The sequence below is a fragment of the Daphnia carinata genome, chromosome 3, assembly GCF_022539665.2.
Source record: "Daphnia carinata strain CSIRO-1 chromosome 3, CSIRO_AGI_Dcar_HiC_V3, whole genome shotgun sequence".
Taxonomy (NCBI): Eukaryota; Metazoa; Arthropoda; class Branchiopoda; order Diplostraca; family Daphniidae; genus Daphnia; species Daphnia carinata.
The window spans coordinates 7,532,518-7,543,463 of record NC_081333.1 but is presented as its reverse complement, the minus strand read 5'-3'; the positions used below and the strand labels follow the sequence as shown (position 1 = coordinate 7,543,463).

The 10,946-nt window shown below is 40.4% G+C and overlaps 1 protein-coding gene across 1 annotated transcript in view; it reads right to left on the bottom strand.

Annotated features, from left to right (window-relative positions):
• Positions 1-1,550: 1,550 nt before the first annotated feature.
• LOC130685445 (uncharacterized) overlaps positions 1,551-10,946 on the bottom strand; it is a 76,534-nt gene continuing 67,138 nt past the window's right edge. The window contains exon 5 of the mRNA XM_059494358.1: positions 1,551-1,561. The gene's annotated coding sequence lies outside the window, so the exon portion shown is untranslated. The remainder of the gene's footprint in view (positions 1,562-10,946) is intronic.

The following is a 10,946-nucleotide window of genomic DNA, read 5'->3' as shown; positions in this document are numbered from 1 at the left end:
TTCTTTGGGTGTGTGTTCAACGTATACGGTTTACTTATGTATACAGACACGTGCCTCTATATATATTGCTATCAAATATAAAAGAGTCGTATTCATAGAAAAAAGAAAAAACCGACGAACCAACAACATTGGGTGGCATTTTTCACTCGGTTGCTGATGCCTCGCACCGCGACTGGAGTAGCCAAGCGTTGACTGTTATTCCTTCGGAACATCCGTCGTTCATATATTTATGCGAAATGCCAAACAATTTTCGTTCCCTATAGTAGCACACGTGCGCAAAAGAATTTCTAGAGAGAGAGAGAGAGAGCAGTTCATATAACGTTGTTTCAAGTTTATTTGTTATCAATAAACAATTCTTTCCGTTGACTGAATAACGGAAATGTGCTGGTAGATGTTCCTGTAGCCCACGCTCGGCACCGAGTTGTTTTAATCGATTAAAAAAAAAAAGGAAACTATAAACAAACAAGTTGGTAAAAGAATTCTTCCCCAATAGTGTCTTCTTCTATCTGAAGCTTAATTTAACGATATACCTGTCGAGCTCCATAGTTATTGTAGCAGGTGGTTGGACGTGAAGCTGGGAGCCAACAGTTTCTTTGGTTAGCGCATCACTTGAGGGTAACCATAGCAACGCTATTCATCTTTTTCAATTGACATCGATCACGTTCAAATATTAAATGCTCGTATCGTATATTCTTTGTTAACTAACATCGATGTGAAGTGAAACGAATCGAATAAAAACGAAATACTTTCCACCCCCTCGCACGCATGTTGCATTCCTCGGTGTAGTGTCATGGCAACATGTCAAGCAACACGGTTTTTTACCAAGTGCTGAATCAATAAGAAAAAAAAGAAACACCTCGACGACATACACACAACATTTCGTTCTGACCTTAACGAAGCACCGACAAACAGCCAGTCTAAGTGAATTGAAACCTTCCGGTCCCTTGCTGTGTCTTTCCATATAGTCACTACCAAATCCTATACTGCTCTGAAGGTAGACACGGGTTTGTGTAATTAAGCTATCAAAGAAACCGCTGACAGTACATTCATCGATATGCAGTTAAAGCGGATGTACTCATCTCCTTTTCTTCGCGTGTGCAGTCGTATATCAATCATTTTAACACGATATAGGGAGCTTTATTACTATGAGGGTCTTTTATGCACAGCTCGGACTCACTGCCATAATCCCGATGAGGTACATGCATGAGAGACCTTTCAATCTCAAAGAACCTTGCGGGTTATTCCATCTGATATTGCGGGTGAGGTACAGAAGGGAGCGAGAAAAAAAAACAAACAACACACACGAGTAGAGAAGCACATTCATCGAATAGCCAGCCGATCAGAGGCGATTTCCATCCGATGTTTACAACACGAGATCCCTTTCTTTGCCAGTTTTCAAAATAAGGCTCTCCGACGTTCTTGTCCCGTACTGTTTTATGAATATTGTCTTTGTATGGCGACTCACTTCACTGTGAGATGTTTAATGTCGGCCACCATCTACATTCCCCCCCCCCCCCCGTGTTGCGAAGGATCTCCCACGACGTAGGCTTGGTGGGGGTATGTAAGAAACACACACGAAAGAGACAGATGCCTTAGATGGATAACATATCTCATCCGTATATACTGTTGCCAAAGAGGTTTAGCGTCTAGGGTCTAACTGCTCTTCCTTTGCTTGTTGTTTTGCGAGGACATTGCCCTCTGTTGCTGACGTGATGGTTAGAAGTGAAATAGATGAGCGCGTCGAAGGAGAGTGCATAAATAATGAAGTTGACCAAAAGGAAAAAAAAGTTGGGTGACTTGCCACAGCAAAGAAGGGAGAGAGAGAGAGAGAGAGAGAGATGCTGATTTTCTCTTTCGACTCTATGCATCGTGGACGGCTGTTGACCCTTCCCCACGGGATTGTGACCGTTCGTCTACAAAAGACTCGTGCGTTTCACAAGGAAAAAGGAAATTCACTTTTTATTCCAAGTTGTGGACGAATCAAAAGAAAAGGAGCACACGCAGGCTTAAAATATTTTATATACATCAGAGGGAGTGTGGTGATAAAAGAAGACACTCTTTTCGACGGCTCTCGCGTAGATCGCAACAGTCCAGCAGGGAGAGAGGAAGGCGAAAAGTCAACTTACGTGCGTCGTCATTGCGTTTGAAAATTCAATGCAAATCAAGTTCTATTTCTCTTTGAGTGTTTTTTTTTCGTTCGGTAAAGGACGGAAGGAAGAAGGGGAAAAAAGCGGGAAGTTGAAGGAGGGAAGGAAGTGGACTATTCTCTCCAGACGGGGAAAAAATTCATATATCCAGGGCTGGCCGCATAGTCATAAAGAAATCGTCCATGTTGCCTAACCCAAGTCATGACTGTCATTTCATTCCGTATTTTCTACTCCCTCTATTTTTTTTTTCTCTCTCTCTCTCTCTCTATTTATCGTTCTTCTTTTTTTTTATTATTATTATTGCACTTGCCTTTCTTTCGTTTGGTTTTCTTTTTGATGTTGGAATGGGTGAAGAAGAATGGAAAGACTAAAAAAAAAATGCTTTTTTTTTTTTGCCTTCTTCGCCATATCTTTTCGTTGCCAGAAAGCGGAGTAGGAGGCTGGCAACGATGTGTATTGCAACAGCCATTCATATGGGAGGAGGACTTTCTTTTTTTTTTCCCTCCCGATGCGACCAAACCTCCTGATCGAAAGTGATGCGCTTGCTGGCCACGGACCAAGAAAACGGCCCAGAAAAAAAAAAACACAGAGAAAAACAGTTGCGTGAGCCAACTGTGACTGCAACACAAGTCTCTCGCAAACCGGTCGATTGTTATTTCCAGATACTTTAAAGAAAATTTATTCTTTTTTTTTTTTCGCCAATCGCCAACCATTTCCCTTATTGGCGGTAGGTATGCATTTCGAACGAATGCCTGTCATGTTTACAACGTTTATTTCTGCATTCATTTTATCGAAAGAAAGGGGCGTATGGAACAAGTGTCTGCTTTGCACGTCTGTGCGCTATCTTTCCTTCAAAGGAAAAAAAAAATGGCAAAAAAAATTTAAATATGAAACGAGACATTTGTTTTGTTTTCGTTTGCATTTTTGTTGATTTGAGCATTTCGGAAGAGGCGAACGAAAAAAGGGAAAGACAGCAAGAGAAACGTAATTTCCGGCTGTTATTTATACAGCGAGCAAGTTTCATATTATTCGCATATCTCATGAATGTTTCACCCCCCCCCCAAAAAAAAAGGGAAATAACAGAAAATAATGTTTATTCTTAAGCCTTTTTTTTTCTTCTGTCACTCGATTTGCATTTTAATTTGAATTCCGCTCAAGTCGCAAAAAAAAAAGGAAAAAACCCACACACCGCTTTATTACATACCATTGAATTGTGCCTTTCCGTTTCTATATGTATATAGTATCTATCCCTTTCCTTATGGCGCTAGTGCGTATATATGTCTATAGAATCCTTACGTGTAAAGGGTCATAAAATATAGACACACAAATGAAAAGGACTGGCTGGACTCCCGGGGCTTTGCTATCTCTTGTTAGCACGCATCAACCAGTACACAGAAGAAAACTCTGTTGGCAAGTCCAGCAGCAACAGCAGTTCGTTTTTTTTTCTTGCCCTTTTCTTATATTGCCAACAAGAGAGAGGAGACAGAGGCATAAAAGAATGGCCGGCTCGGGAGGGTCCGCCGGATGCGTTGTTATATGCGCGCACATCCAAGATGGACACATCCGTCGTTGACATTGAAATACGATGTTGCTGTTGAACCGTACGTAATAACAAGCCAGACGGGCCAATAGAAAAAAAAAGGAATGAATCTGATTTTTTTTTCTTGCTGTCAGAACGCGATGGAAACAAACTACATAACTATATAGTGAAAAATAAGAGTGGGAGAGGAAAGGCCAGTTGTTGTGACTGCGATTGGATGTGGAGTCAAGCGTTGCCAGTTTCTTATGGATTCACGCTGGCCTCATTCTTTTTCACCCTGTTGCGTTTCTTTTTTTTTCTCCCTTTTGCCTTCCATTCTTTTCAATTGAGAAAGAAAAATACAGAACGTAATTTTGACCCACTTTATAGATAACGCAATGTTCTCTGGTTTGCGCATAAAACGCGCAACCACTTTGAATTTAAATCACTCAAAAACTATAAGTCCCATCGTAAAACAAATTCGATTTTTGGGATTCTCGATTGATTTTACATCGGAATCGTGCATAGTTGGCTATATTTATGTTTTAGCGAATATGCTCGAATTTAAGCCCGACTTTTTAAGCCCGACGTTTTAAGCCCGACTTTTTAAGCCCGACGTTTTAAGCCCGACTTTTTATCAAAAATGTTGGAATTTTATTTTGATTTGGACTTTGATGAAACCACACCTGTTATAATCAAAATTAAACGCTGATTACGAATAAAATAGTAGTTTTCCTTCAATTAAGCGATTATTTAACCAAAATGGAGGTATAGTGCTATTAGCGAAACCCCTTTCAATTTGAATAGTTCTTAAACTATAATTCTCAAGCAAGCCTTAATTAATGGAAGGTAGATTGCTACTTAATGGTGATGCAGGATTTCCATAACATTCATCAAATGAATGGCAAACCGGAGAAAAGAAGTCGTCTATAAAAAAAAAAAGTGGGTCAAATGGTGTTCCATAGAAAAGATTTATTTCGTTAGAGATATATCACGTATTCTTTTTATGTCTAGCTTGACTTTTCAGGCCTCTTCGTCGATAACGCGTATTCTCAACAACCTGCACAGACGCGCTAGCGAAAAAAAAGGAGGCCGCTCGATTGAACAGCAACTGATTCGATGAATAGAAGGAACTCTCCGTCTAGCCTTCATCAAATGAATGACATCAGTTGAATTCGCAAGGATCCAACAGGCTTCTCCTTTCTCTATTCTTTGACGTTCCCCTTCTGGTCTGTGTGTGTGCGACTTGTAGTATCGGACAAAAGCCCGTGTAACATCAATGCCTAATACAAGACGCAATGCGCATTGCAAATACACTAAGTCCGGGCGTCTGTTTCTATCAAAGAATATAAACGTACACAGTGCACTTTCGTAGGCTATTTGGCAAGAGTTGAAAGTGAACCATCCAATGTGCATGTAACATCTGCTTCAATGTTGTTAAACTCGAATACATAGAGTCTAAAACTGTTAGATGGGCAACTATATTACGGGGTGGGGGTCCATTTTCAGTGTTGCAATTTCTTAGCTATCTTTCCATTTTTTCCTATTTAAATGTAAATTGGTATTTACAAATAGTTTTCTTTCTCTTTCTCTTTACACGAATAAACTAGATTAAACATATCGAATAAACTGGTCTCGGAATTGATGGAACCTCCTCCATTCACGGGGTATGTATACAAAGTATCCCTCCAGATTCGTTTGATTGAAGATTGCGTTTGTCTCGTCACGAAACTCGAAGTTGACAACACACACGAAAAAAAAGGGTAGAAGACATGAACGAATGCACCTGATGATAGATCAAAGAGCGCAATGTGCATACATTTCCGACCTTGTATGTACAGTATATATACATAAAGAAAGAAATCTTGGAAAGCAGCCACAAAATTCGCAACAGGATGATATTTTCAAGTGGAACGAGACTCTTCCTTAGCCAAGCGTTTCCTGCTAAAGCCCCGTGGGTTGGTAATGGAAGGGGGAAGGAAGTCAGCCAGCAGGAAAAATACCCGTAAGTTTCATAGAAGGAAGAAAAGATAAGAAAAAAAAAAAATAAAAAGACAGGGAGGAAAAAGAAAAGTCGAGTGAAGAAGATGGGGAAGATTGGAACCAGGGGGATCGAGACCAAGAGACGGATAGAGAGAATTGTTGGCTGAGATCCCACACAGCAGAGTGAGCCAAAGGAGAGGCCAGATCGATCCCCATGAACATTACATGGCATCCGTCCTAATGACAACTGCAAATTATAGGCAACCTGAGAATCTGGTTTCCTCATCTCCTATCGGAGAGGGAAAAAAAAAAAAAGAGGCTACTTTCTTTTCATTCTTTTGTTCTTTTGACAGGGAAAAGTAGAGCCATTCCTTCTTCTTCCCCATTTTTTTTTTCATTGTTATCTAGTCGGGAAGCAAAAAAAAATAAAGGTCGCCTTTTACGTCAGACCTAGTTCCTCCAGTCAAAATCGAAAAAAAATTAATATCAACAACACAATTCTCAAATATCAATACCCGTTGGTGGCCGATAGATGAGAAAAATCCTAGAAATCAACAGATGTTTACTATTGACTATCATCAATAACAAAAAAAAAATAGATGAAACGATTTGATAAGTGGTAGATCTCAAACTTGAAAGAGAAATAAAAAATGCCCTTTTTTTTCACCTTAACACTCCATCGTTACACATCGACGTAAAGAAGTATACAAGTACTATGGGGAAGAAAGGAAGGAAGAAAAGATCTGATATTGCTGCGCTTCTGTTGGGAATCGTTCCAAAAATCGGGACTGCTGGTAATGAGGCAGACGGGGAAGAAATTTTTGCTGTTGCTGCTTTTCCATATCCTTCCTATTTTTTTTTTTTGTATGTCTGTGTGTGTGTGCTGCTAACCCAACTGTCTGCGAACAGGAGTATATGCAATGACGCCGTGATGCAGTCAGGGGTAAATCGGGTCAGACATCAAAAGATAGATGGGTGAGACAAGAGCTTCGAACGTTTGGGAAATCAGGCGAATCGACACACACATACACACATGCCTTTTCAGTCCGTCAAGCCAAGTCACACACACACACACACACACACACAGAGAGAGAGAGAGAGAGAGAGAGAGAGAGAACATGGAACTGATGGATCAAAGGCAAAATCCTGCGCAACCCGAAAACAACTGGCTGCATTTGCAGTTGTATTTACATAGCCCAGAAATCTATACATCCTACACAAAAGCTAAAAGTCGATCCTCATTCCTGCGAGTACGACGCTCCTACGTTTAACTCTTTTACTCGGCATAGCTTCACATAACATTTTTTTCTTTGTCAAAAAACGATTTTGCTATTCAACTGATGATGATGGCGCACGATTTAATAAAAAGAGTGGCAAGTGAAAGCAATCTGCAAGAGTGCACAATACATGTTGAAAAAAATGAAAACAGTTTTTCCTAAAATATCCAACGTTCCTGGTACAGAAGAGAAGGTAGAAAAAAATGAGTAATGGACCTGGAAGAAGAAAGGTGTCGAGTGGGCGGCCTTCGTATCCCCTTTCGGCAGTAACAACAAGAAAATCTTTTTTAAGAATACTCTATGAAACGTACGTAAATGTCTAGACATTTGTCATGCCTCCTGGTGTAGGTATACATCTATAAAAAAGAAAACGAGTTTCCTTTTCAAACAACAGGTTCAACAGTTCTCTTCGTTTCGCTCTCGTTGTTGAACTGTGCAGACAAAACAAGTCTCTTGATACCAAAGACATTCGGCTTATTTTTCATCAACAAACAGAAACGAACCTTCTTTTCTGTTATAGTTTTAAACTATTTGCAGCACTTGACTCTGGACTTGACAATCATCACAACCATCTTGAATGAACGAAAAAAAAACTCATTTACGAGTAACTAAATCCTGAAAATAAAAGAAGGCTGCGTTATTAGTCTGACAACGACCGACAAGGATTGCCATCCAACAAGTTAGAACAATTAGTCTGACAGCTGAAGACTCTCCACTTTAATTTTTTTTTTTTGCTCTCTTTCCTCTTTTTGTGGATTTTTATTCTATTTTTTTCGCTTGCCATGCTCAATCACTCGAAGCTTTCCATTCTTCTCCCTTTGGAGCGTACAGTGTGTGCAGGCAAAGTTTACAGCCAAGCCTTATAGACACTATACGATTCTACTAATCTAAAGGCTGCCCGTCCAAGCCTTACAAAAAAAAAAAAAGTGGGAGAAAAAAGACAAAGAATCGAAAAGAGGGCGTAGGGAGGAAACCTTAAAAAGCTGTAGATATACAGCAGAGCTATATAGCTCCATAAGGGCATAGTAGGTCCGCCTATCTGGTCTTTGTGCCTCCGCTTACAAAGTGTAGGAGAGAAGGGGGTATATAGCATATAAGGGCAGACACGGTCGTCGGATAAAGTCGTGAAAGTCGGCTCTTGGGGATTCTCCAGTGCCCTGAGACAAATGGGCAACGGCCATTTATACAAGTTGCCAAGGACCCGCGCACGTCAGTAAAAATAAAAAGAAAGGACATGCGTAAGAAGCTAAAAAGAGACAAAAGGACCCTTTTTTTTTGTCTTCTTCTTCTACATATAAGACCCTCGTTCTCCTCTTTTTCTTTTCGTCTTCGGTCGGCGTATAAATCCGTTTGGCGTTCATGGATATGTGTTTTGCTGGCCGACTTGATTGTTCAACTACTTGAACCCCCTCTGCAGCCATAGAGAACTGCGCACGGCCGTATAAATGTCGACTCGTTTTGCTAGCCCGCAGTCATTGCCACTATATGTGCGGACTTTTTAAGAGAAAGAGACAAGCGAAAAGAGCTCGTAGTTTTTGTGACATTGTTCCCATAACGCCCTCCACCCACGCGGGACTATCATCGCATCGAACTGTTGCAGAAACTTTTTGATTCGTTTTAATTTTTCAAAATCGATCGATTCATTTTCTATTTTCCATCAAGGTCCACACTTCAAAATAAATGGGATGGATCCAACAGGTTTGATCGACCATCCATCGCTTTGGATGGGGTATACATTAGGAGCCGTTCGACTCACCATATCCACTCAGCATTACGAGTGTTGGATGTTTATTAGAAATAGAACTAAGTGCTACATATATATAGGCAGCCCTTCTATTAGTATAAGCTAATGCTATATCTAAATAGCCATATCACATAGTACGTATAATATAAGCAAATGGACCTATATGTCATACTCCATTTGTGTTCTTCTCGTACTTCTCTGCCTCCCCCATTGTCGTTATATTCTCACCCCCAAAAGATAATGTGTTTTTTTTCCCTTTAGTGCTCTACTGAATCACACAATTACGACGTTCGTATTTCTCCCGAAAAAGAAATCTACAAAAAATGCACGACTTATATTTTTCTACGAAGACGTTGCCGTATCGTCTTTTCGTTTTGGCCCGTCTCCACTGACTTCCGAGACCCTAACCCACGAAAGCGCACAGCCCATCGGTAATCTATAAAATGGAAAACAGGGTAATAATAATAATCCAACCGATAATTCATTCGGTAAAAAAAAAAAAACACATTTCACAAAAAATGGGTTGGCTCCAAAATTTGAAACACCTGTGAACGGTTCCTTTTGCGGAATAGGCTGAATGATTTATGATGGGATGGCGGTCGAAAAGACGCTATACACTAGATAACTTATAGCGGCATAGCACAGCAGCAATATCTTGCTTATGTGTCTCTGTATACAAAAAAAAAATGAAATAAAATAAAAATAAGGGAGAGTGCTGCTGTGTGGACTCAGAGCCAGATGCTGTTGCATATGATTATACTTATACAAGGCACACGCTTGGATTGCCTGGACGGGAGAGAAAAAATATTGCTTCACATTTCTCTGTATGTGCAATGGCACAGTTGAAAAAGCAGCAAACCCAATGGCACTATAGTCGTATAATACTAGCAATCTAACATTTCACATTGCCTCTCGTTTCTCTCTCCCTCTCTTTCTAGATAGATATATACATGCCATGGACGTGCGCACTTTATTCTATAAATTCTCCGGAGAAATGCCCGTCCCTTTTTTTTTCGTATCAAGATGCAAGGAGGATAGTCCCTTTGATTCACATTTGGTCGATCTACAGGCGGTTGGCGTGACATGCATCAAGTTCCCATTTTTTTTTTTTGGTACAATTTCGGTCCACATGATTCGTATCTTCCTGACTCAGGATCTCCTTTTTTCCCCTATTTTAGCAATTGATAGGCGAGGACCTCACGTCAATGTCCCTTTTTTTTCTTATAAATATCGATAGAGGATACTTGTTCATATTTCACGAATGGGACACGCCCAAGTATATTCAAGAAACAAGTGTAAAAATGACACGTGTATTTCCCTGTTTTTTTTTTATTGAACTAAATGTAAACAGGTCGAACGTGATCTTTTTCAAAACAAACATGGGATTTGTTGGGGCTTTTACAGATTGAATCAACTCATTTGGTGATGGTTCCAGCTTATCTTTCTTCCATCGCACGTAACATCCTCCCCCTTTCCATATCTTACCATTTGAGTACAAGACCTTCCTTACTGCGTAAATAGTAAACAAAATAAATCAAACAGGGGATGCAAGAAGGAATAAAAAAAAATAAAGCCAACGTGTCCACATGATTCCGTGAAAAAGAAAACAAAATGTTCTAAAAAAGGCTGGTGCCAAAACAACCACCGGTCGCGGGTTGCTGACTTGACTTGTTCAGAGTTTTTTTTTTTTTTTTTTTTTTTACGTGAATCGAATAAACAATTGCAGCCTAACGAACAGTCGAAGCATCCCGCCCTTGCTCGTTAAACATCAATAGGTTAGAAACTTTTTGCCCCTCCTTTTTTTTTTGTCTCCTGTTGGTTGGCCAGTTGAATGCCGGGCAAACGAAAGAACAGCCTCGACATCATCACAAATCAATCGAAGGGAATACGATTCACGCGGGACTTCGTGTAAAGAAAATCTACCGTATCACATGGTATAGCGTGTGTATACTACTAAAGCCTAGCCCGTGTGTGTGTGTGTGTCTGTGTGTGTGTGTGTGTGTGTGTGTGTGTGTGTGTGTGTGTGTGTGTGTGTGTGTGTGTGTGTGTGTATGCGTGCACTAATCTTGATTGTGCGTGTTGGGAGAAGAATAAGAACAAAAAAAAAGGGTAAAAAAAAAAAGTCCCACTGAGTAGATACTGTGGATTCCGGCAGTCCCGAGAGTCGTGCGGTCAAGACAGTGAGAAGGAGGGGGCCCAAGAAGAAAAAGGGGAGCAAACAAGCAGCTGATTGAGGCAGATCACTAGATGTTTCCCTGATGACCGAGCCCGGCTTC